Here is a 27050-nt window from a genome sequence, read left to right on the forward strand (position 1 = left end):
ACCCAAAATACCTTAGCAACCGCCTAGCAACACCATAGCAACCACCCAGAACACCCTAGCAACCGCCTAGCAAAAAAACGTTCTGGTCCAAACTTTCTCAAGCCAACTTAAAGTTTGTCTCGACGAACTTTTGCATCTAGTTATTATTATTATTCTTCTGTTAAAAACTGTTGACTCAAACTCGTCCTAGAGCTTTAACACTACATACTCCAAACTCGGCTCAGACACTCAAACTGATCTGAAGTTAGTTGCTATATCTTTTCAGACTGATCGGACTTACGGTTTTCCTAAAAATGCCGATCAAAACTCGGAAAAACTCCCATTGACTTACATTAGGGAGTTCTAAAAAATTCAAATTTACATTCAAACTCACCAACCGACGAAAATTCAAATCTAAACACCTTGAAGACTAAACCAAACTGCCGTTCTATATACTATATTAGCCAATGAGACTAATTTAAACTAATAAACTCTAAACTCATACACTTATAAACTAATTAACTTATAAACTCATGAATTCATAGACTTATTAACTCTTTAACTCATAAATTAATAAACTCTGAACTCTTAAACTCATTTAAACTTATAAACTCTAAACTCATTAAAACTTATAAACTCTAAACTCATTTAAAACTTATAAACTCTAAACTCAAAAACTCTAACACTTATAAACTCATCAATTTATACACTTATAAACTCTAAACTCATAAGCTCTGAGTGTGTGTGTGTGTGTGTGTGTGTGTGTGAACACACACACACACACACACACACACACACACACTAAACTCATTTAAACTTAAACTCTAAACTCATTTAAACTTGTAAACTCAAAACTCGTAAACTACTTTAAACTTCAAACCACTTTAAACTTCTTAAGTTTAAAGCTTCAAGCTCCCAAGCAACTCCATAGCAACCAAACTTGAGTACCCTAGCAACCGTTTTGCAAGACCTATATCTCAGTATCAGAACATCGTATAGAGATGAGGTTTGGCTCTTTTGACTCATGCTAGCAAACAGCACTTCCAACATGCTACACATGCTAGCAGTGAATAGCTACATGCTAATATCAATTAGTTAAGTGCTAAATCATACCAAGATCATGCTAAGGACTCTATAAAAACTCCATAGTAACCATCTGTGACAACTACCAACCACCTAGCAACACCATAGCAACCGCCCAGAACACCCTAGCAACTGCCTAGCAACCGCCCAGAATACCTTAGCAACCGCCTAGCAACATCATAGCAACCACCCAGAACACCCTAGCAACCGCCTAGCAACACCATAGCAACCACCCAGAACACCCTAGCAACCGCCTAGCAACCACCCAGAATACCCTAGCAACCGCCTAGAAACACCATAGCAACCACCCAGAACACCTTAGCAACAGCATAGCAACCACTCAGAACACCCTAGCAACTGCCTAGCAACCACCCAGAATACCTTAGCAACCGCCTAGCAACACCATAGCAACCACCCAGAACACCCTAACAACCGCCTAGCAACCACCCAAAACACCCTAGCAACCACTTAGCAACCACCCAGAATACCCTAGCAACCGTCTAGCAACAGCATAGCAACCACCCAGAACACCCTAGCAACCGCCTAGCAACCACCCAGAATACCCTAGCAACCGCCTAGCAACACCCTAGCAACCACCCAGAACACCCTAGCAACCGCCTAGCAACACCATAGCAACCACTAAAACACCCTAGCAACTGCCTAGCAACCACCCAGAACACCCTAGCAACCACCCAGAACACCCTAGCAACCACCCAAAATACCATAGCAACCACCCAGAACACCCTAGCAACCGCCTAGCAACCGCCTAGCAACCACCCAGAATACCCTAGCAACACCATAGCAACCACCCAGAACACCCTAGCAACCGCCTAGCAACCACCCAGAATACCCTAGCAACCGCCTAGCAACACCATAGCAACCACCCAGAACACCCTAGCAACCGCCTAGCAACATCCTAGCAACCACCAAAAATACCTTAGCAACCGCCTATCAACACCATAGCAACCACCCAGAACACCCTAGCAACCGCCTAGCAACCACCCAAAATACCTTAACAACCACCCAGAACACCCTAGCAACCGCCTAGCAACCACCCAAAATACCCTAGCAACCGCTTAGCAACACCCTAGCAACCACCCAGAACACCCTAGCAACCGCCTAGCAACACCCTAGCAACCACCCAAAATACCCTAGCAACCGCTTAGCAACACCCTAGCAACCACCCAGAACATCCTAGAAACCGCCTAGCAACCACCCAAAATACCTTAGCATCTGCCTAGCAACACCATAGCAACCACCCAGAACACCCTAGCAACCACCTAGCAACCACCCAAAATACCTTAGCAACCATCTAGCAACACAATAGCAACCACCCAGAACACCCTAGCAACCGCCTAGCAACCACCGAGAACACCTTAGCAACCCACTAGAAAACCCCCAACAACTTTTTAGCTTTAAACTACCTAATTTAAACTTTAAACTACTTTAAACTTCAAACTAATTTAAACTTTAAACTAATTTAAACTTCAAACTAATTTAAACTTTAAGCTAATTTAAACTTCAAACTAATTTAAACTTTAAACTATTTTAAACTTTCAACTAATTTAAACTTTAAACTAAATTAAACTTCAAACTATTTTAAACTTTAAACTAATTTACACTTTAAACTAAATTAAACTTTAAACTACTTTAAACTTTAAACTACTTTAAACTTTTTCAAACTTTATGGTCCAAACTTTCTCAAGCCAACTTAAAGTTTGTCTCGACGAACTTTTTAATCTAGTTAAGTTGGCTTGAGAGAGCCAACTTACTGAAATCCTATTTAAACTTATTATTATTATTATTCTTCTGACCCTAAAAATTTACAACTCAAACTCCTCCTAGAGCTTTAACTCCACATACTCCAAACTCGGCACAGACACTCAAACTGATCTGACTCGCGTTGCTATATCTTTTCAGACTGATCGGACTTACGGTTTTCCTAAAAATGACGATCAAAACTCGAAAAAACTCATTCAAAAACTCCCATTGACTTACATTGGGGAGTTCTAAAAAATTCAAACCGACAAAATTTAAATCTAAACACCTTGAAGACTAAACCAAACTGCCATTCTATATACTATATGAGCCATTGAGACTCATTTAAACTAATAAACTCTAAACTCATACACTTATAAACTAATTAACTTATAAACTCATGAATTCATAGACTTATGAACTCTTAAACTCATAAATTAATAAACTCTGAACTCTTAAACTCATTTAAACTTATAAACTCTAAACTCATTAAAACTTATAAACTCTAAACTCATTTAAAACGTATAAACTCTAAACTCAAAAACTCTTACACTTATAAACTCATCAATTTATACACTTATAAACTCTAAACTCATAAACTCTGAGTGTGTGTGTGTGTGTGTGTGTGTGTGTGTGAACACACACACACACACACACACTAAACTCATTTAAACTTAAACTCTAAACTCATTTAAACTTATAAACTCAAAACTCAAATTCTCGTAAACTACTTTAAACTTCAAACCACTTCTTAAGTTTAAAGCTTACAGCTCCCAAGCAACTCCATAGCAACCAAACTTGAGTACCCTAGCAACCGTTTTGCAAGACCTATATCTCTGTATCAGAACATCGTATAGAGATGAGGTTTGGCTCTTTTGACTCATGCTAGCAAACAGCACTTCCAACATGCTACACATGCTAGCACTGAATAGCTACATGCTAATAACGAGTAGTTAAGTGCTATATCATGCCAAGATCATGCTAAGAACTCTATAAAGACTCCATAGTAACCATCTGTGACAACTACCAACCACCTAGCAACACCATAGCAACTGCCCAGAACACCCTAGCAACCGCCTAGTAACCGCCCAGAATACCTTAGCAACCGCCTAGCAACACCATAGCAACCACCCAGAACACCCTAGCAACCGCCTAGCAACCACTCAGAATACCCTAGCAACCGCCTAGCAACACCATAGCAACCACCCAGAACACCCTAGCAACCGCCTAGCAAACACCCAGAATACCCTAGCAACCGCCTAGCAACACCATAGCAACCACCCAGAACACCCTAGCAACCGCCTAGCAACCACCCAGAACACCCTAGCAACAGCATAGCAACCACTCAGAACGCCCTAGCAACCGCCTAGCAACCACCCAGAATACCTTAGCAACCGCCTAGCAACACCCTAGCAACCGCCTAGCAACCACTCAGAATACCCTAGCAACCGCCTAGCAACACCATAGCAACCACCCAGAACACCCTAGCAACCGCCTAGCAACCACCCAGAATACCCTAGCAACCGCCTAGCAACACCATAGCAACCACCCAGAACACCCTAGCAACCGCCTAGCAACCACCCAGAACACCCTAGCAACACCATAGCAACCACTCAGAACACCCTAGCAACCGCCTAGCAACCACCCAGAATACCTTAGCAACCGCCTAGCAACACCATATCAACCACCCAGAACACCCTAGCAACCGCCTAGCAACCACCAAGAATACCCTAGCAACCGCCTAGCAACACCATAGCAACCACCCAGAACACCCTAGCAACCGCCTAGCAACACCATAGCAACCACCCAGAACACCCTAGCAACCGCCTAGCAACCACCCAAAACACCCTAGCAACCGCCTAGCAACCACCCAGAATACCCTAGCAACCGCCTAGAAACAGCATAGCAACCACCCAAAAGACCCTAGCAACCGCCTAGCAACCACCCAAAAGACCCTAGCAACCGCCTAGCAAAAAGCGTTCTGGTCCAAACTTTCTCAAGCCAACTTAAAGTTTGTCTCGACGAACTTTTGCATCTAGTTATTATTATTATTCTTCTGTTAAAAACTGTTGACTCAAACTCGTCCTAGAGCTTTAACACTACATACTCCAAACTCGGCTCAGACACTCAAACTGATCTGAAGTTAGTTGCTATATCTTTTTAGACTGATCGGACTTACGGTTTTCCTAAAAATGCCGATCAAAACTCGGAAAAACTTCCATTGACTTACATTGGGGAGTTCTAAAAAATTCAAATTTACATTCAAACTCACCAACCGACGAAAATTCAAATCTAAACACCTTGAAGACTAAACCAAACTGCCGTTCTATATACTATATTAGCCAATGAGACTAATTTAAACTAATAAACTCTAAACTCATACACTTATAAACTAATTAACTTATAAACTCATGAATTCATAGACTTATTAACTCTTTAACTCATAAATTAATAAACTCTGAACTCTTAAACTCTTAAACTCATTTAAACTTATAAACTCTAAACTCATTAAAACTTATAAACTCTAAACTCATTTAAAACTTATAAACTCTAAACTCAAAAACTCTAACACTTATAAACTCATCAATTTATACACTTATAAACTCTAAACTCATAAGCTCTGAGTGTGTGTGTGTGTGTGTGTGTGTGAACACACACACACACACACACACACACTAAACTCATTTAAACTTAAACTCTAAACTCATTTAAACTTGTAAACTCAAAACTCGTAAACTACTTTAAACTTCAAACCACTTTAAACTTCTTAAGTTTAAAGCTTCAAGCTCCCAAGCAACTCCATAGCAACCAAACTTGAGTACCCTAGCAACCGTTTTGCAAGACCTATATCTCAGTATCAGAACATCGTATAGAGATGAGGTTTGGCTCTTTTGACTCATGCTAGCAAACAGCACTTCCAACATGCTACACATGCTAGCAGTGAATAGCTACATGCTAATATCATTTAGTTAAGTGCTAAATCATACCAAGATCATGCTAAGGACTCTATAAAAACTCCATAGTAACCATCTGTGACAACTACCAACCACCTAGCAACACCATAGCAACCGCCCAGAACACCCTAGCAACTGCCTAGCAACCGCCCAGAATACCTTAGCAACCGCCTAGCAACATCATAGCAACCACCCAGAACACCCTAGCAACCGCCTAGCAACACCATAGCAACCACCCAGAACACCCTAGCAACCGCCTAGCAACCACCCAGAATACCCTAGCAACCGCCTAGAAACACCATAGCAACCCCCCAGAACACCCTAGCAACCGCCTAGCAACCACCCAGAATACCTTAGCAACAGCATAGCAACCACTCAGAACACCCTAGCAACTGCCTAGCAACCACCCAGAATACCTTAGCAACCGCCTAGCAACACCATAGCAACCACCCAGAACACCCTAGCAACCGCCTAGCAACCACCCAAAACACCCTAGCAACCACTTAGCAACCACCCAGAATACCCTAGCAACCGTCTAGCAACAGCATAGCAACCACCCAGAACACCCTAGCAACCGCCTAGCAACCACCCAGAATACCCTAGCAACCGCCTAGCAACACCCTAGCAACCACCCAGAACACCCTAGCAACCGCCTAGCAACACCATAGCAACCACTAAAACACCCTAGCAACCGCCTAGCAACCACCCAGAACACCCTAGCAACCACCCAGAACACCCTAGCAACCACCCAAAATACCATAGCAACCGCCTAGCAACCACCCAGAACACCCTAGCAACCGCCTAGCAACCGCCTAGCAACCACCCAGAATACCCTAGCAACCGCCTAGCAACACCATAGCAACCACCCAGAACACCCTAGCAACCGCCTAGCAACATCCTAGCAACCACCCAAAATACCTTAGCAACCGCCTATCAACACCATAGCAACCACCCAGAACACCCTAGCAACCACCTAGCAACCACCCAAAATACCTTAGCAACCACCCAGAACACCCTAGCAACCGCCTAGCAACCACCCAAAATACCCTAGCAACCGCTTAGCAACACCCTAGCAACCACCCAGAACACCCTAGCAACCGCCTAGCAACACCCTAGCAACCACCCAAAATACCCTAGCAACCGCTTAGCAACCACCCAAAATACCTTAGCATCTGCCTAGCAACACCATAGCAACCACCCAGAACACCCTAGCAACCACCTAGCAACCACCCAAAATACCTTAGCAACCATCTAGCAACACAATAGCAACCACCCAGAACACCCTAGCAACCGCCTAGCAACCACCGAGAACACCTTAGCAACCCACTAGAAAACCCCCAACAACTTTTTAACTTTAAACTACCTAATTTAAACTTTAAACTACTTTAAACTTCAAACTAATTTAAACTTTAAACTAATTTAAACTTCAAACTAATTTAAACTTTAAGCTAATTTAAACTTCAAACTAATTTAAACTTTAAACTACTTTAAACTTCAAACTAATTTAAACTTTAAACTACTTTAAACTTTAAACTAATTTAAACTTTAAACTACTTTAAACTTCAAACTAATTTAAACTTTAAACTACTTTAAACTTTAAACTAATTTAAACTCCAAACTATTTTAAACTTCTTTAAACTTTCTGGTCCGGCTTTCTCAAGCCAACTTAAAGTTTGTCTCGACGAACTTTTTAATCTAGTTAAGTTGGCTTGAGAGAGCCAACTTACTGAAATCCTATTTAAACTTATTATTATTATTAATCTTCTGTTAAAAACTGTTGACTCAAACTCATCCTAGAGCTTTAACTCTACATACTCCAAACTCGGCTCAGACACTCAAACTGATCTGAAGTTAGTTGCTATATCTTTTCAGACTGATCGGACTTACGGTTTTCCTAAAAATGACGATCAAAACTCGGAAAAACTCCCATTGACTTACATTAGGGAGTTCTAAAAAATTCAAATTTAGATTCAAACTGACCAACCGACGAAAATTCAAATCAAAATACCTTGAAGACTAAACCAAACTGCCGTTCTATATACTATATGAGCCATTGAGACTCATTTAAACTAATGCACTCTAAACTCATACACTTATAAAGTAATTAACTTATAAACTCATGAATTCATAGACTTATGAACTCTAAAACTCATAAATTAATAAACTCTGAACTCTTAAACTCATTTAAATTTATAAACTCTAAACTCATTTAAACTTATAAACTAAACTCAAAAACTTGTACACTTATAAACTCATCCATTTATACACTTATAAACTCTAAACTCATAAACTCTGAGTGTGTGTGTGTGTGTGTGTGTGTGTGTGTGTGTGTGTGTGTGTGTGTGTGTGTGTGTGTGTGTGTGTGTGTGAACACACACACACACACACACACACACACACACACACACACACACACACACACACACACACTCTAAACTAATTTAAACCTATAAACTCAAAACTCAAAAACTCGTAAACTACTTTAAACTTCAAACCACTTTAAACTTCTTAAGTTTAAAGCTTCCAGCTCCCAAGCAACTCCATAGCAACCAAACTTGAGTACCCTAGCAACCGTTTTGCAAGACCTATATCTCTGTATCAGAACATCGTATAGAGATGAGGTTTGGCTCTTTTGACTCATGCTAGCAAACAGCACTTCCAACATGCTACACATGCTAGCAGTGAATAGCTACATGCTAATAGCGATTAGTTGAGTGCTAAATCATGCCAAGATCATGCTAAGAACTATAAAACTCCATAGTAACCATCTGTGACAACTACCAATCACCTAGTAACACCATAGCAACCGCCCAGAACACCCTAGCAACAGCATAGCAACCACCAAAACACCCTAGCAACCACCCAGAATACCCTAGCAACAGCATAGCAACCACCAAAACACCCTAGCAACCACCCAGAATACCCTAGCAACAGCATAGCAACCACCAAAACACCCTAGCAACCACCTAGCAACATCATAGCAACCACCCAGAACACCCTAGCAACCGCCTAGCAACACCATAGCAACCACCCAGAACAACCTAGCAACCGCCTAGCAACACCCTAGCAACCACCAAAACACCCTAGCAACATCCTAGCAACCACCTAGAATACCCTAGCAACCGCCTAGCAACACCCTAGCAACCACCCAGAATACCCTAGCAACCGCCTAGCAACAGCATAGCAACCACCCAGAACTCCCTAGCAACCGCCTAGCAACCACCCAGAATACCCTAGCAACCGCCTAGCAACACCATAGCAACCACCCAGAACACCCTAGCAACCGCCTAGCAACCACCCAGAATACCCTAGCAACCGCCTAGCAACACCCTAGCAACCACCCAGAACACCCTAGCAACCGCCTAGCAACCACCCAGAACAACCTAGCAACCGCCTAGCAACACCCTAGCAACCACCAAAACACCCTAGCAACATCCTAGCAACCACCTAGAATACCCTAGCAACCGCCTAGCAACACCCTAGCAACCACCCAGAATACCCTAGCAACCGCCTAGCAACATCATAGCAACCACCCAGAACACCCTAGCAACCGCTTAGCAACACCATAGCAACCACCCAGAATACCTTAGCAACTGCCTAGCAACACCATAGCAACCACCCAGAACACCATAGCAACCGCCTAGCAACCACCTAGAATACTCTAGCAACCACCTAGCAACACCATAGCAACTGCCTAGCAACCACCCAAAACACCCTAGCAACCGCCTAGCAACCACCCAGAACACCCTAGCAACCACCTAGCAACACCCTAGCAACCACCCAGAACACCCTAGCAACCACCTAGCAACACCCTAGCAACCACCCAGAACACCCTAGCAACACCCTAGCAACCACCCAAAATACCTTAGCAACTGCCTAGCAACACCCTAGCAACCGCCTAGCAACACCCTAGCAACCGCCTAGCAACACCCTAGCAACCACCCAGAACACCCTAGCAACCACCCAGAATACCCTAGCAACCGCCTAGCAACACCATAGCAACCACCCAGAACACCCTAGCAACCGCCTAGCAACCACCCAAAACACCCTAGCAACCGCCTAGCAACCACCCAGAATACCCTAGCAACCGCCTAGCAACACCATAACAACCACCCAGAACACCCTAGCAACCACCCAGAATACCCAAAACACCCTAGCAACTGCCTAGCAACCACCCAGAACACCCTAGCAACCAACCCAAATACCCTAGCAACCACCTAGCAACAGCATAGCAACCACCCAGAACACCCTAGCAACCGCCTAGCAACCACCCAAAATACCTTAGCAACCGCCTAGCAACATCATAGCAACCACCCAGAACACCCTAGCAACCGCCTAGCAAAAAACTTTCTGGTCCAAACTTTCTCAAGCCAACTTAAAGTTTGTCTCGACGAACTTTAGCATCTAGTTATTATTATTAATCTTCTGTTAAAAACTGTTGACTCAAACTCGTCCTAGAGCTTTAACTCTACATACTCCAAACTCGGCTCAGACACTCAAACTGATCTGAAGTTAGTTGCTATATCTTTTCAGACTGATCGGACTTACGGTTTTCCTAAAAATGACGATCAAAACTTGGAAAAACTCCCATTGACTTACATTAGGGAATTCTAAAAAATTCAAATTTAGATTCAAACTGACCAACCGACGAAAATTCAAATCAAAATACCTTGAAGACTAAACCAAACTGCCGTTCTATATACTATATGAGCCATTGAGACTCATTTAAACTAATGCACTCTAAACTCATACACTTTTAAAGTAATTAACTTATAAACTCATGAATTCATAGACTTATGAACTCTTAAACTCATAAATTAACAAACTCTGAACTCTTAAACTCATTTAAATGTATAAACTCTAAACTCATTTAAACTTATAAACTCAAAACTCATTTAAACTTATAAACTAAACTCAAAAACTTGTACACTTATAAACTCATCCATTTATACACTTATAAACTCTACACTCATAAACTCTGAGCGTGTGTGTGTGTGTGTGTGTGTACACACACACACACACACACACACACACACACTCTAAACTCATTTAAACTTATAAACTCAAAACTCAAAAACTTGTAAACTACTTTAAACTTCAAACCACTTTAAACTTATTAAGTTTAAAGCTCCCAGCTCCCAAGCAACTCCATAGCAACCAAACTTGAGTACCCTAGCAACCGTTTTGCAAGACCTATATCTCTGTATCAGAACATCGTATAGAGATGAGGTTTGGCTCTTTTGACTCATGCTAGCAAACAGCACTTCCAACATGCTACACATGCTAGCAGTGAATAGCTACATGCTAATAGCGATTAGTTAAGTGCTATATCATGCCAAGATCATGCTAAGAACTCTATAAAGACTCCATAGTAACCATCTGTGACAACTACCAACCACCTAGCAACACCATAGCAATCACCCAGAACACCCTAGCAACCGCCTAGCAATACCATAGCAACCACCCAGAACACCCTAGCAACTGCCTAGCAACCACCCAGAATACCCTAGCAACCACCTAGCAACACCATAGTAACCACCCAGAACACCCTAGCAACCGCCTAGCAACCACCCAGAACACCCTAGCAACCGCCTAGCAACCACCCAGAATACCTTAGCAACCGCCTAGCAACACCATAACAACCACCCAGAACACCCTAGCAACCGCCTAGCAACACCATAGCAACCACCTAGCAACACCATAGCAACCACCCAGAACACCCTAGCAACCGCCTAGCAACCACCCAGAACACCCTAGCAACCAACCAGAATACCCTAGCAACCACCTAGTAACACCATAGCAACCACCCAGAACACCCTAGCAACCACCCAAAACACCCTAGCAACCAACCAGAATACCCTAGCAACCGCCTAGCAACCACCCAAAACACCCTAGCAACCACCCAGAACACCCTTGCAACCGCCTAGCAACACCCTAGCAACCACCCAGAACACCCTAGCAACCGCCTAGCAACCACCCAGAACACCTTAGCAACCGCCTAGCAACCACCCAGAATACCCTAGCAACCGCCTAGCAACACCATAGCAACCACCCAGAACACCCTAGCAACCGCCTAGCAACCACCCAGAACACCCTAGCAACCGCCTAGCAACACCATAGCAACCACCCAGAACACCCTAGCAACCGCCTAGCAACCACCCAGAACACCTTAGCAACCACCCAAAACACCCTAGCAACTAGGGCTGCACGATTTGGGGAAAATGTCATATTGCGATAATTGAGGTCAATATTGCGATTACGATTGCGATATAATAAACAAATGGTTTCATGAGTCAACTTGCTTGGTTCTCAAGGAAAATAAATGCACACACAGATTAGTGATAATCAGCCTAAAGAAAAAAGTTCTTTAGTCAAGAGCAGTGAGTGTTTTTCTCTGTTCCCTTTGTTCTTTGATTAACTTTAGCGACAGATTTTTTTTTTTTTATTGCATTTTAACAAGAACAAAACATAATTTACATACAAGAGTACATATAACCATACATGTCAGGGGTAAAGAAAAATAATAATAATAAAAAAATTGAAAAAAAAAAAAGAAAAAAAGAATAACTTTAGCGACCTGTGTACTGTCCCTTTAAGACCAGCCGCTGTCAGAGACGCGGATCTCACACGCGCCTCATTCTTTCACGAGTCATCACAACTCTTCGTGTTCATCATAAGACTGCTCTTATGTTATGAAGACACTCGACAAAAAGACATTTTGGCATAATTATGTGTGTTATTGTTCGTTCAAGCTCGAAAGAGAACTGTATTCTGTCATGCTGTTTTGTGCGCACGCACGATATTAGCGCGAGTCTTTCTGTCTGAGTCAGGACATTCACAGGCAGCGCGTTCATTTTGGCATACATGTGTGTTGTTCGTTCTACCGCGAAAGAGAACTTGATACTGGCGCGCATCTGTGTGTGTGTGTGTGTGTGTGTGTGTGTCAGGAGGACATTCACAGGCGGCTCGTTCTTTTATGTCTTATCGCGCATGAATGGTTTAAAAGCATTTGCATTAATAAGTGCGTTGACAGCGCTAATTTGTTTATTTAATATAAAATCGCAGCATTTTGCGTCATATAATCGCGTAGGCTTGACATCGCGATTGCGATTGCGATACGATTAATCGTGCAGCACTACTAGCAACCAAACAGAATACCCTAGCAACCGCCTAGCAACCACTCAAAACACCCTAGCAACCACCTAGCAACCACCCAGAACACCCTAGCAACCGCCTAGTAACACCATAGCAACCACCCAGAACACCCTAGCAACCGCCTAGCAACCACCCAAAATACCTTAGCAACGGCCTAGCAACCACCCAAAATACCTTAGCAACCGCCTAGCAACACCATAGCAACCACCCAGAACACCCTAGCAACCGCCTAGCAAAAAAAACGTTCTGGTCCAAACTTTCTCAAGCCAACTTAAAGTTTGTCTCGACGAACTTTTGCATCTAGTTATTATTATTATTCTTCTGTTAAAAACTGTTGACTCAAACTCGTCCTAGAGCTTTAACACTACATACTCCAAACTCGGCTCAGACACTCAAACTGATCTGAAGTTAGTTGCTATATCTTTTCAGACTGATCGGACTTACGGTTTTCCTAAAAATGCCGATCAAAACTCGGAAAAACTCCCATTGACTTACATTGGGGAGTTCTAAAAAATTCAAATTTACATTCAAACTCACCAACCGACGAAAATTCAAATCTAAACACCTTGAAGACTAAACCAAACTGCCGTTCTATATACTATATGAGCCAATGAGACTAATTTAAACTAATAAACTCTAAACTCATACACTTATAAACTAATTAACTTATAAACTCATGAATTCATAGACTTATTAACTCTTTAACTCATAAATTAATAAACTCTGAACTCTTAAACTCATTTAAACTTATAAACTCTAAACTCATTAAAACTTATAAACTCTAAACTCATTTAAAACTTATAAACTCTAAACTCAAAAACTCTAACACTTATAAACTCATCAATTTATACACTTATAAACTCTAAACTCATAAGCTCTGAGTGTGTGTGTGTGTGTGTGTGTGTGTGAACACACACACACACACACACACACACACACTAAACTCATTTAAACTTAAACTCTAAACTCATTTAAACTTGTAAACTCAAAACTCGTAAACTACTTTAAACTTCAAACCACTTTAAACTTCTTAAGTTTAAAGCTTCAAGCTCCCAAGCAACTCCATAGCAACCAAACTTGAGTACCCTAGCAACCGTTTTGCAAGACCTATATCTCAGTATCAGAACATCGTATAGAGATGAGGTTTGGCTCTTTTGACTCATGCTAGCAAACAGCACTTCCAACATGCTACACATGCTAGCAGTGAATAGCTACATGCTAATATCAATTAGTTAAGTGCTAAATCATACCAAGATCATGCTAAGGACTCTATAAAAACTCCATAGTAACCATCTGTGACAACTACCAACCACCTAGCAACACCATAGCAACCGCCCAGAACACCCTAGCAACTGCCTAGCAACCGCCCAGAATACCTTAGCAACCGCCTAGCAACATCATAGCAACCACCCAGAACACCCTAGCAACCGCCTAGCAACACCATAGCAACCACCCAGAACACCCTAGCAACCGCCTAGCAACCACCCAGAATACCCTAGCAACCACCTAGAAACACCATAGCAACCACCCAGAACACCCTAGCAACTGCCTAGCAACCACCCAGAACACCTTAGCAACAGCATAGCAACCACTCAGAACACCCTAGCAACTGCCTAGCAACCACCCAGAATACCTTAGCAACCGCCTAGCAACACCATAGCAACCACCCAGAACACCCTAGCAACCGCCTAGCAACCACCCAAAACACCCTAGCAACCACTTAGCAACCACCCAGAATACCCTAGCAACCGTCTAGCAACAGCATAGCAACCACCCAGAACACCCTAGCAACCGCCTAGCAACCACCCAGAATACCCTAGCAACCGCCTAGCAACACCCTAGCAACCACCCAGAACACCCTAGCAACCGCCTAGCAACACCATAGCAACCACTAAAACACCCTAGCAACCGCCTAGCAACCACCCAGAACACCCTAGCAACCACCCAAAATACCTTAGCAACCGCCTAGCAAAACCCTAGCAACCACCCAAAATACCCTAGCAACCGCTAAGCAACACCCTAGCAACCACCCAGAATACCCTAGCAACCGCCTAGCAACACCATAGCAACCACCCAGAACACCCTAAACTAAACTAAATTAAACTTCAAACTATTTTAAACTTTCAACTAATTTAAACTTTAAACTAAATTAAACTTCAAACTACTTTAAACTTTCAACTATTTTAAACTTTAAACTAAATTAAACTTCAAACTATTTTAAACTTTCAACTAATTTAAACTTTAAACTAAATTAAACTTCAAACTATTTTAAACTTTAAACTAATTTACACTTTAAACTAAATTAAACTTTAAACTACTTTAAACTACTTTAAACTTTTTCAAACTTTATGGTCCAAACTTTCTCAAGCCAACTTAAAGTTTGTCTCGACGAACTTTTTAATCTAGTTATTAAGTTGGCTTGAGAGAGCCAACATATTGAAATCCTATTTAAACTTATTATTATTATTATTATTATTATTATTATTCCGAGACTAAAATTTCTATATGAAACTCCTCCTAGAGCTTTAACTCTACATACTCCAAACTCGGCTCAGACACTCAAACTGATCTGACTCGCGTTGCTATATCTTTTCAGACTGATCGGACTTACGGTTTTCCTAAAAATGACGATCAAAACTCGGAAAAACTCCCATTGACTTACATTGGGGAGTTCTAAAAACATTTGAATCCAAACTGCCGTTTTCACACACACAGACTCCAAAGGGCCTGACACCCCTGCGTCTCTCCCTCTCTCTCTCCCTCAGAGGATTTATATTATCAAGCAACCAATAAGTAATGGCCTAAAATCTTCATAGCCACACCCTAGCAACCAGTTACAGCACCCTAGCAACCACTAAGAGCTCCCTAGCAACCACCCTAAACCCCCAAAAAAACTTTTTTTATATTTTTTTTATTTTTTAAAGCAATATTACATTCGTGGCCTTGCGATATTGCTCCATGCTTGTGCCTATTCGGCCATAGGCACGAGGCCGCAGGCCGAGTGCCGTACTGAAGGCACTCGTTATTAACTCCATATTTAAACCATCTTTGACAACTACCAACCACCTAGTAACACCATAGCAACTACCAAAAATACCTTAGCAACCATCTTGAACACCCTAGCAACATCTAGAAACGCTCTAGTAACCACCAAATATACCCTAGCAACCACCCAGAACACCCTAGCAACTGCCTAGCAACTGCCTAGCAACCACCCAGAACACCTAGCAAACAGCCAGAACACCCTAGCAACTGCCTAGCAACCACCCAGAACACCTAGCAACTGCCTAGCAACAACCCAGAACACCCTAACAACTGCCTAGCAACACCATAGCAACCACCCAGAACACCCTAGCAACCGCCTAGCAACCACCCAGAACACCCTAGCAACACCATAGTAACCACCCAGAACACCCTAGCAACCGCCTAGCAACCACCCAGAATACCTTAGCAACCACCTAGCAACACCATAGCAACCACCCAGAATACCCTAGCAACCGCCTAGCAACCACCCAAAACACCCTAGCAACCGCCTAGCAACACCATAGCAACCACCCAGAATACCCTAGCAACCGCCTAGCAACCACCCAGAATACCTTAGCAACCGCCTAGCAACACCATAGCAACCACTCAGAACACCCTAGCAACTGCCTAACAACCACCCAGAACACCCTAGCAACCACCCAAAATACCTTAGAACACCCTAGCAACACCATAGCAACCACTCAGAACACCCTAACAACCACCCAAAATACCTTAGAACACCATAGCAACCACCCAGAACACCCTAGCAACCACCCAAAATACCCTAGCAACCGCCTAGCAACCACCCAAAAGACCCTAGCAACCACCCAAAATATCCTAGCAACCGCCTAGCAACCACCCAGAACACCCTAGTAACCACCCAGAACACCCTAGCAACCGCCTAGCAACCAACCAGAACACCCTAGCAACCACCCAAAATACCCTAGCAACCGACTAGCAACCACCCAGAATACCCTAGCAACCGCCTAGCAACAGCATAGCAACCACCCAGAACACCCTAGCAACCGCCTAGCAACCACCCAGAATACCCTAGCAACCGCCTAGCAACCACCCAGAACACCCTAGCAACACCATAACAACCACCCAGAACACCCTAGCAACCGCCTAGCAACACCATAGCAACCACCCAGAATACCCTAGCAACCACCTAGCAACCGCCTAGCAACCACCCAGAATACCTTAGCAACCGCCTAGCAACACCATAGCAACCACCCAGAACAACCTAGCAACCGCCTAACAACACCCTAGCAACCGCCTAGCAACCAACCAGAACACCATAGCAACCGCCTAGCAACACCATAGCAACCACCCAGAACACCCTAGCAACTGCCTAGCAACCACCCAGAATACCCTAGCAACCGCCTAGCAACCACCCAGAACACCCTAGCAACCGCCTAGCAAAAAACGTTCTGGTCCAAACTTTCTCAAGCCAACTTAAAGTTTGTCTCGACGAACTTTTGCATCTAGTTATTATTAATCTTCTGTTAAAAACTGTTGACTCAAACTCGTCCTAGAGCTTTAACTCTACATACTCCAAACTCGGCTCGGACACTCAAACTGATCTGAAGTTAGTTGCTATATCTTTTCAGACTGATCGGACTTACGGTTTTCCTAAAAATGACGATCAAAACTCGGAAAAACTCCCATTGACTTACATTAGGGAGTTCTAAAAAATTCAAATTTAGATTCAAACTGACCAACCGACGAAAATTCAAATCAAAATACCTTGAAGACTAAACCAAACTGCCGTTCTATATACTATATGAGCCATTGAGACTCATTTAAACTAATGCACTCTAAACTCATACACTTATAAAGTAATTAACTTATAAACTCATGAATTCATAGACTTATGAACTCTAAAACTCATAAATTAATAAACTCTGAACTCTTAAACTCATTTAAATTTATAAACTCTAAACTCATTTAAACTTATAAACTCAAAACTCATTTAAACTTATAAACTAAACTCAAAAACTTGTACACTTATAAACTCATCCATTTATACACTTATAAACTCTACACTCATAAACTCTGAACACACACACACACACACACACACACACACACACACACACACTCTAAACTCATTTAAACTTATAAACTCAAAACTCAAAAACTCGTAAACTACTTTAAACTTCAAACCACTTTAAACTTATTAAGTTTAAAGCTCCCAGCTCCTAAGCAACTCCATAGCAACCAAACTTGAGTACCCTAGCAACCGTTTTGCAAGACCTATATCTCTGTATCAGAACATCGTATAGAGATGAGGTTTGGCTCTTTTGACTCATGCTAGCAAACAGCACTTCCAACATGCTACACATGCTAGCAGTGAATAGCTACATGCTAATAGTGATTAGTTAAGTGTTAAATCATTCTAAGAACTCTATAAAAACTCCAGAGTAACCATCTGTGACAACTACCAACCACCTAGTAACACCATATCAACCGCCCTGAATACCTTAGCAACCGCCTAGCAACCACCCAGAATACCCTAGCAACCGCCTAGCAAAACCATAGCAACCACCCAGAACACCCTAGCAACCGCCTAGCAACCACCCAGAACACCCTAGCAACCGCCTAGCAACACCATAGCAACCACCCAGAACACCCTAGCAACCGCCTAGCAACCACCCAGAACACCCTAGCAACCACCTAGTAACACCATAGCAACCACCCAGAACACCCTAGCAACCACCCAAAACACCCTAGCAACCAACCAGAATACCCTAGCAACCGCCTAGCAACCGCCTAGCAACCACCCAAAACACCCTAGCAACCACCTAGCAACCACCCAGAACACCCTTGCAACCGCCTAGCAACCACCCAGAACACCCTAGCAACCGCCTAGCAACCACCCAAAATACCTTAGCAACCGCCTAGCAACCACCCAGAATACCCAAGCAACCGCCTAGCAACACCATAGCAACCACCCAGAACACCCTAGCAACCGCCTAGCAACCACCCAGAACACCCTAGCAACCGCCTAGCAACACCATAGCAACCACCCAGAACACCCTAGCAACCGCCTAGCAACACCATAGCAACCACCCAGAACACCCTAGCAACCGCCTAGCAACCACCCAGAACACCTTAGCAACCACCCAAAATACCCTAGCAACCAACCAGAATACCCTAGCAACCGCCTAGCAACCACTCAAAACACCCTAGCAACCACCTAGCAACCACCCAGAACACCCTAGCAACCAACCAGAATACCCTAGCAACCACCTAGTAACACCATAGCAACCACCCAGAACACCCTAGCAACCACCCAAAACACCCTAGCAACCAACCAGAATACCCTAGCAACCGCCTAGCAACCACCCAAAACACCCTAGCAACCACCTAGCAACCACCCAGAACACCCTTGCAACCGCCTAGCAACACCCTAGCAACCACCCAGAACACCCTAGCAACCGCCTAGCAACCACCCAGAATACCCTAGCAACCTACTAGCAACACCATAGCAACCACCCAGAACACCCTAGCAACCGCCTAGCAACACCATAGCAACCACCCAGAACACCCTAGCAACCGCCTAGCAACCACCCAAAATACCTTAGCAACCGCCTAGCAACACCATAGCAACCACCCAGAACACCCTAGCAACCGCCTAGCAAAAAACCGTTCTGGTCCAAACTTTCTCAAGCCAACTTAAAGTTTGTCTCGACGAACTTTTGCATCTAGTTATTATTATTCTTCTGAGACTAAAAAAACTAAATTGGATCTCCTCCTAGAGCTTTAACTCTACATACTCCAAATTCGGCTCGGACACTCAAACTGATCTGACTCGAGTTGCTATATCTTTTCAGACTGATCCGACTTACGGTTTTCCTAAAAATGACGATCAAAACTCGAAAAAACTCATTCAAAAATTCCCATTGACTTACATTGGGAGTTCTAAAAAATTCAAACCGACGAAAATTCAAATCAAAACACCTTGAAGACTAAACCAAACTGCCATTCTATATACTATATGAGCCATTGAGACTCATTTAAACTAATAAACTCTAAACTCATACACTTATAAACTAATTAACTTATAAATTCATGAATTCATAGACTTATGAACTCTTAAACTCATAAATGAATAAACTCTGAACTCTTAAACTCATTTAAACTTATAAACTCTAAACTCATTAAAACTTATAAACTCTAAACTCATTTAAAACTTATAAACTCTAAACTCAAAAACTCTTACACTTATAAACTCATCAATTTATACACTTATAAACTCTAAACTCATAAACTCTGAGTGTGTGTGTGTGTGTGTGTGTGTGTGTGTGTTCACACACACACACACACACACACACACACTCTAAACTCATTTAAACTTAAACTCTAAACTCATTTAAACTTGTAAACTTGTAAACTCAAAACTCGTAAACTACTTTAAACTTCAAACCACTTTAAACTTCTTAAGTTTAAAGCTTCCAGCTCCCAAGCAACTCCATAGCAACCAAACGTGAGTACCCTAGCAACCGTTTTGCAAGACCTATATCTCTGTATCAGAACATCGTATAGAGATGAGGTTAGGCTCTTTTGACTCATGCAAGCAAACAGCACTTCCAACATGCTACACATGCTAGCAGTGAATAGCTACATGCTAATAGCGATTAGTTAAGTGCTATATCATGCCAAGATCATGCTAAGAACTCTATAAAGACTCCATAGTAACCATCTGTGACAACTACCAACCACCTAGTAACACCATAGCAACCACCCAGAACACCCTAGCAACCACCTAGCAACACCCTAGCAACCACCCAGAATACCCTAGCAACACCATAGCAACCACCAAAACACCCTAGCAACCACCTAGCAACATCATAGCAACCACCCAAAACACCCTAGCAACCGCCTAGCAACACCATAGCAACCACCAAAACACCCTAGCAACCGCCTAGCAACAGCATAGCAACCACCCAGAACAACCTAGCAACCGCCTAGCAACACCATAGCAACCACCAAAACACCCTAGCAACCGCCTAGCAACAGCATAGCAACCACCCAGAACAACCTAGCAACCACCTAGCAACATCCTAGCAACCACCAAAACACCCTGGCAACATCCTAGCAACCACCCAGAATACCCTAGCAACCGCCTAGCAACACCATAGCAACCACCAAAACACCCTAACAACCGCCTAGCAACATCATAGCAACCACCCAGAACACCCTAGCAACCGCCTAGCAACACCATAGCAACCATCAAAACACCCTAGCAACCGCCTAGCAACATCATAGCAACCACCCAGAACACCCTAGCAACCGCCTAGCAACCATCCAAAACACCCTAGCAACCACCTAGCAACAACATAGAAACCACCCAGAACACCCTAGCAACCGCCTAGCAACACCATAGCAACCACCCAGAACACCCTAGCAACCGCCTAGCAACCACCCAAAACTCATAAACTCTGAGTGTGTGTGTCTGAGTGAGTGTGTTTGTGTGTGTGTGTTAGTGAGCGTGTCTGTGTGTGTGTGTGTGTGTGTGTGTGTGTGTGTGTGTGTGTGTGTGTGTGTGTGTGTGAGAAAGTGTGTGTATGTGTGAGAGTTAGTGAGCGTGTGTTTGTCCGTGTGTGTTAGTGAGCGTGTCTGCGTGTGTGTGTGTGTGTGTGCGTGTGTGTGAGAGAGAGTTAGTGAGCATGTCTGTGTGTGAAATTTAAACTAACAAACTCATCTATCTATCTACTTCAAACTAATTTAGACTTCAAACTACTTTAAACTTTAAACTACTTTAAACTTCAAACTACTTTAAACTTTAAACTAATTTAAACTTCAAACTACTTTAAACTTCAAACTACTTTAAACTTCAAACTACGTTATACTACTTTAAACTTTAAACTAATTTAAACTTTAAACTACTTTATACTTCAAACTAATTTAAACTTTAAACTACTTTAAACTTCAAACTTCTTCAAACTTTCTGGTCCGGCTTTCTCAAGCCAACTTAAAGTTTGTCTCGACGAACTTTTTAATCTAGTTCCTGTTGCTGGTGTATAATGGGTGTGTCGTTGCGGCTCCAACCAACCAACTCGCGTAGTTTTCAGTCAGTGGACTGTCATTGGCAGGCGAGAGCTAGCTATGAAGCATATTTTATTTCAGTTGTACATGTAGCTTTATATTACGGGCTGTGAATTAAGATATCATACAAGCCTGCTCTATTCAGCGCTTGTTACTGGATAAATTGTTGATTATGGCTCGAAAAGTGTTTTTGTCTAGTTTGTGAAGTAGTATCGCTAGCTTAAGGCTACCGCTAGCTATTATTGGATGTTAAAGATTCAAAGCCATCTCCACCATCATTTTCCCCCGAGAGTATGCCATTCTTCAAACCTAACAAAAGCAATCACTGTGAAAAATGTACGTGTGTGTCTGAGGTGATTTAATTGCTACATCATAACCCCGTAACTCCAGCGCGGCAATACTTTGATGGTCGGTTAGAACAAGGCAGAGTGCCGTAACTTCACGGCAGTGCACCCGTAACTTCATTCGAGTGTTCAGGAGCAGCGAGAAACGCAGGCATAAAGCCGTAACTGACGTTACGGGCTTCTACCATAGTTTCCCCTTGGCTTTTTGAAGTTACGGCAAAAACATAATCTTATTCCACCCAAAAAACAATCGAATTGAAACTTGATGTTTGTCTACATGATAAAACTTATGTTTATTGTCCTAAAAATTACAATAACTCATTTTCGCCAAAAATTGAAGTTACGACCTTTTGCCTTAGTGCGGCAGTGTTAACCTGAGGTTAAGACAGTATCACTGAGCTAACAAAAGATAAACAACTAACCTAATAACACTAACCTTACACTCCCATGCTACCATAATTGAACATTACAGATTTTCTTTCATAAACCTCCTTTTACCATGAACTAAATAAAATTTCACTCTCTGAAGGCACTATATTGTTCTAAGAGAATCCGAACACAAATGAAGAAGTGCGGTAGTATAATGCCAATTACTTTAAAATTAACGAAGTGACAATTGCCAAAGATACATTTAGCCTCTTAACTATTGTTTATAAAAAGAGGAGAAAAAATAAAATAAAAAGGGAAATACCTAAAGAGCTTAGACCAGGGATGGGCAACTTCGGTCCTGGAGGGCCACTGTCCTACAGAGTTTAGCTCCAACCCTGAAAAAATCACCTGCCTGTAATTTTCTAGTAATCCTGAGGAGCTTGATTAGCTTGTTCAGGTGTGTTTGATTAGGGTTGAAGCTAAACTCTGTAGGACAGTGGCCCTCCAGGACCGAAGTTGCCCATCCCTGGCTTAGACTTTAGAGTGAGTGGAGAAAGGAGAGTAACATAGCTTTAACAGTTACTATAAGCTCTGAGAAAAAGTCTTGGACATACTATAAAAAACACCACTAAACAAAGGTGTACAGTATATTTGACCTTGTCAAGTCAAGTCAAGTCATCTTCATTTATATAGCGCTTTTAACAATGTAGATTGCTTCAAAGCAGCTTTACAGAGATAAGCGTATAATTTAAGGTAACAGAGATTGTTTTGGCTTTATAGCAGAGTTAAGTTATTTCCATCTAAAGTTAGTTTTGATTGATTTGCTTCCGTCGCAACGATCATTTGTTATTAAATTAGGGGCCGCTAAGACGACACCATTCCCTCTACACAGACTTTAAACGCGAACCTGTGAGAAACGCTGATGGCGCTCACATGCGCATTTAGAATGGGTTCTATAGTTATGTGCGTTTGAATATACGCAGGTTTGGAATTCCCTACAAGCCAAGCCTAAACAAAGTACTTGTCTTTCCTTATAAATTTTGATAAAGAATTTTATTTTATTTTGTTGCTTTGGGGTAGGAACGCGAAACGAATTTTCCCGACAACGCCTTATCTGTATAGTGGTAGTGGGATCCTCCATAGGGAGAGACTAGTTGGCACTTCAGCACTGCGTTGTCATCGGTCCAGGCGAAGGTCCTTCGTCAGATCTGGATACGGCCTGGATCCGGCAGGCTGCAGGAAAACCTCGGGATAAACACAGACACTAAAATTAGCGTAGATGCCATTCTTCTCATGATGTAACGAGTACATCAGGATTTTTGGGAAGTGTTCCCGGTTCCGGCTGACCTAATATATGCAGCCTAACATTAAATTATAGAAGTCTATAATGTATTATGTGAAAGCTAGGTCAAAGAGATGTGTCTTTAATCTGGCTTTGAACTGAAAGAGTGTGTCTGCTTCCCGGACAATGGTAGGAAGACTGTTCCAGAGTTTTGGTGCTAAATAGGAAAAGGATCTACCGCCAGCAGTCGATTTTGATATTCTAGGTATTAGTAACTGGCCGGAATTTTGAGATCGCAATAGACGTGACGGACTATAATGCGTTAAGAGCTCGCTCAAGCACTGCGGAGCTAAACCATTTAGTGCTTTGTAAGTGATCAGCAATATTTTAAAATTTATGCGATGTTTAATAGGGAGCCAATGCAGTTTTGACAGAACTGGGCTAATATGGTCATACTTCCTGGTTCTGGTAAGAACTCGAGCTGCTGCGTTTTGGACCAGCTGTAGTTTGTTTATTAAGCGTGCAGGGCAACCACCCAGTAGGGCATTACAATAATCTAGCCTTGAGGTCATGAACGCATGAACTAATTGTTCCGCATTTGTCAATGAGAGCATATGGCGTAATTTAGATATATTTTTAAGATGGAAAAATGCAGTTTTACAGATACTAGACACGTGACTTTCAAATGAAAGATTGGTATCAAAGAGCACACCCAGGTTCCTAACCGACGACGAAGACTTAACAGAGCAGCCATCAAGTGTTAGACAGTATTCTAGGTTATTACGTGAGGAAGTTTTTTGTCCAATAATTAGAAACTCTGTTTTTTCAGAATTTAGAAGTAGGAAATTACGAGTCATCCAATTTTTTATATCCGCTATGCATTCCGTTAATTTTGTGAATTGATAAGTTTCGTTAGGTTTTGAAGAAATATAGAGCTGAGTATCATCGGCATAACAGTGAAAGCTAATGCCATGTTTCCTAATGATATCTCCTAATGGTAGCATGTACAGAGTGAACAGCAGCGGTCCTAGTACTGAGCCTTGTGGTACGCCATACTGAACTTGTGATCGATGAGACATCTCATCATTTACTGCTACAAACTGATAACGGTCAGATAAGTATGATTTAAACCATGCTAGTGCATTTCCCGTAATGCCAACATAATGTTCTAATCTATTTAAAAGAACGTTGTGGTCAATGGTGTCAAATGCAGCACTAAGATCGAGTAACACTAATAGCGAGACACAACCACGATCGGATGATAAGAGCAAATCATTTGTGACTCTAACGAGAGCTGTCTCAGTACTATGGTACGGTCTAAATCCGGACTGGAAATCCTCGCAGATATCATTTCTTTCAAGAAAGGAACACAGTTGTGAGGATACTGCCTTTTCTAATATCTTTGACAGAAAAGGTAGATTCGAGATCGGCCTGTAATTGACTAATTCTGTAGGATCAAGTTGCGTTTTTTTAACAAGCGGTTTAATCATAGCCAGCTTAAAGGTTTTTGGTACGTATCCTAGAGACAAAGATGAATTAATGATATTAAGAAGAGGATCTAGGACCTCTGGAAGCATCTCTTTCAGTAGCTTAGTTGGTATAGGGTCTAACATACATGTTGTAGATTTAGATGATTTAACGAGTTTAGTAAATTCTTCCTCTCCTATAGCAACGAATGAATCAAATTTTTCCTCAGGGAGACTACAATGCACTGCCTGATGCGATACTGTAGTAGACGGTTGCATAGTTATAATTTTGTCCCTGATATTATCAATCTTATAAGTGAAGAAATTCATAAAATCATTACTGCTGTGTTGCTTGGAAACTTCGGTGCTTGAAGCTTTATTTTTCGTTAGTTTAGCCACCGTTTCAAATAAATACCTAGGATTATGTTTATTTTCTTCTAATAGGGTTGAAAAATAAGCAGATCTAGCAGCTTTTAAAGCCTCTCTGTAAGTAATTGAGCTCTCCTTCCATGAAATGCGAAATACCTCTAGTTTTGTTTTCTTCTAGTTGCGCTCCATTTTTCTGGCTGCTCTCTTAAGGGCCCGAGTGTGCTCGTTGTACCACGGCGTTGGACTATTTTCTTTAATCTTCTTTAAGCGCAACGGAGCAACTGTGTCTAAAGTGCTGGAAAAGAGAGAGTTAAAAGTTTCTGTTGCAATATCTAGTTCTTCTAAGCTATCCGGGATGCTGAGATGATGAAACTGATCAGGAAGATTATTAATAAAGCAATCTTTAGTGGCAGAAGTGATAGGTCTCACATATTTGAAACACGGAGTCGGCTTTGCAGCCTTGGCTAAATGCAAATTACACGAGACTAGGTAATGATCTGAGATGTCATCGCTCTGCTGCAGAATTTCAACGGCATCAACATCTATTCCGTGTGATAATATTAGATCTAGAGTATGATTACGACGATGAGTAGGTCCTGACACGTGTTGTCTAACTCCAATTGAATTTACAATGTCTTTAAATGCCAATCCCAATGCATCTTTTTCATTATCGATGTGTATATTAAAATCACCAACAATTAGTACTTTATCTGTCAATATTAATTCTGATAGAAAGTCCGCAAATTCTTTGATAAAGTCTGTATGGTGCCCTGGTGGCCTGTATACAGTAGCCAGCATAAATCTCAAACGTGATTTATCGTTTACACTATATATTTTTACATTAAGCACCAATGCTTCAAAAGAATTATATTTAAAACTTGATTTCTTAGTGGTTTTGAAACTATTACTATAAATTACAGCAACACCACCCCCTTTGCGTTTCAGACGAGGCTCATGTTTATAACAGTAATCTTGCGGGGTTGATTCATTTAAAGTAATGTAATCTTTTGGTTTTAGCCAGGTTTCTGTCAAACACAGCACATCTAGGTTATTATCTGAAATCATATCGTTAACAACGAGTGCTTTAGAAGTAAGCGATCGAATATTCAGCAACCCAAGCTTTAGCATTTGCTCATCTGTAATATAGCTGTTTTTTATTTGTTGAACATCAATTAAATTTTTAACCTTAGATGGGTTTAAACGTTTTTTGGATTTC

The 27050-nt window shown here is 41.9% G+C and overlaps 1 protein-coding gene and 1 long non-coding RNA gene across 3 annotated transcripts in view; one reads left to right on the plus strand and one right to left on the minus strand.

Annotated features, from left to right (window-relative positions):
* LOC307150348 overlaps positions 1 to 22881 on the plus strand; it is a 35601-nt gene extending 12720 nt beyond the window's left edge. Inside the window, exon 4 of the long non-coding RNA XR_013819690.1 lies at positions 22716 to 22881. This is a non-coding gene — a long non-coding RNA (uncharacterized lncRNA). The remainder of the gene's footprint in view (positions 1 to 22715) is intronic.
* LOC307150345 (bactericidal permeability-increasing protein-like) overlaps positions 1 to 27050 on the minus strand; it is a 136472-nt gene that overhangs the window by 26487 nt on the left and 82935 nt on the right. The window lies entirely within an intron of this gene.

This window comes from Squalius cephalus, assembly GCF_949319135.1.
Source record: "Squalius cephalus genome assembly, chromosome: 22".
Classification (NCBI taxonomy): Eukaryota; Metazoa; Chordata; class Actinopteri; order Cypriniformes; family Leuciscidae; genus Squalius; species Squalius cephalus.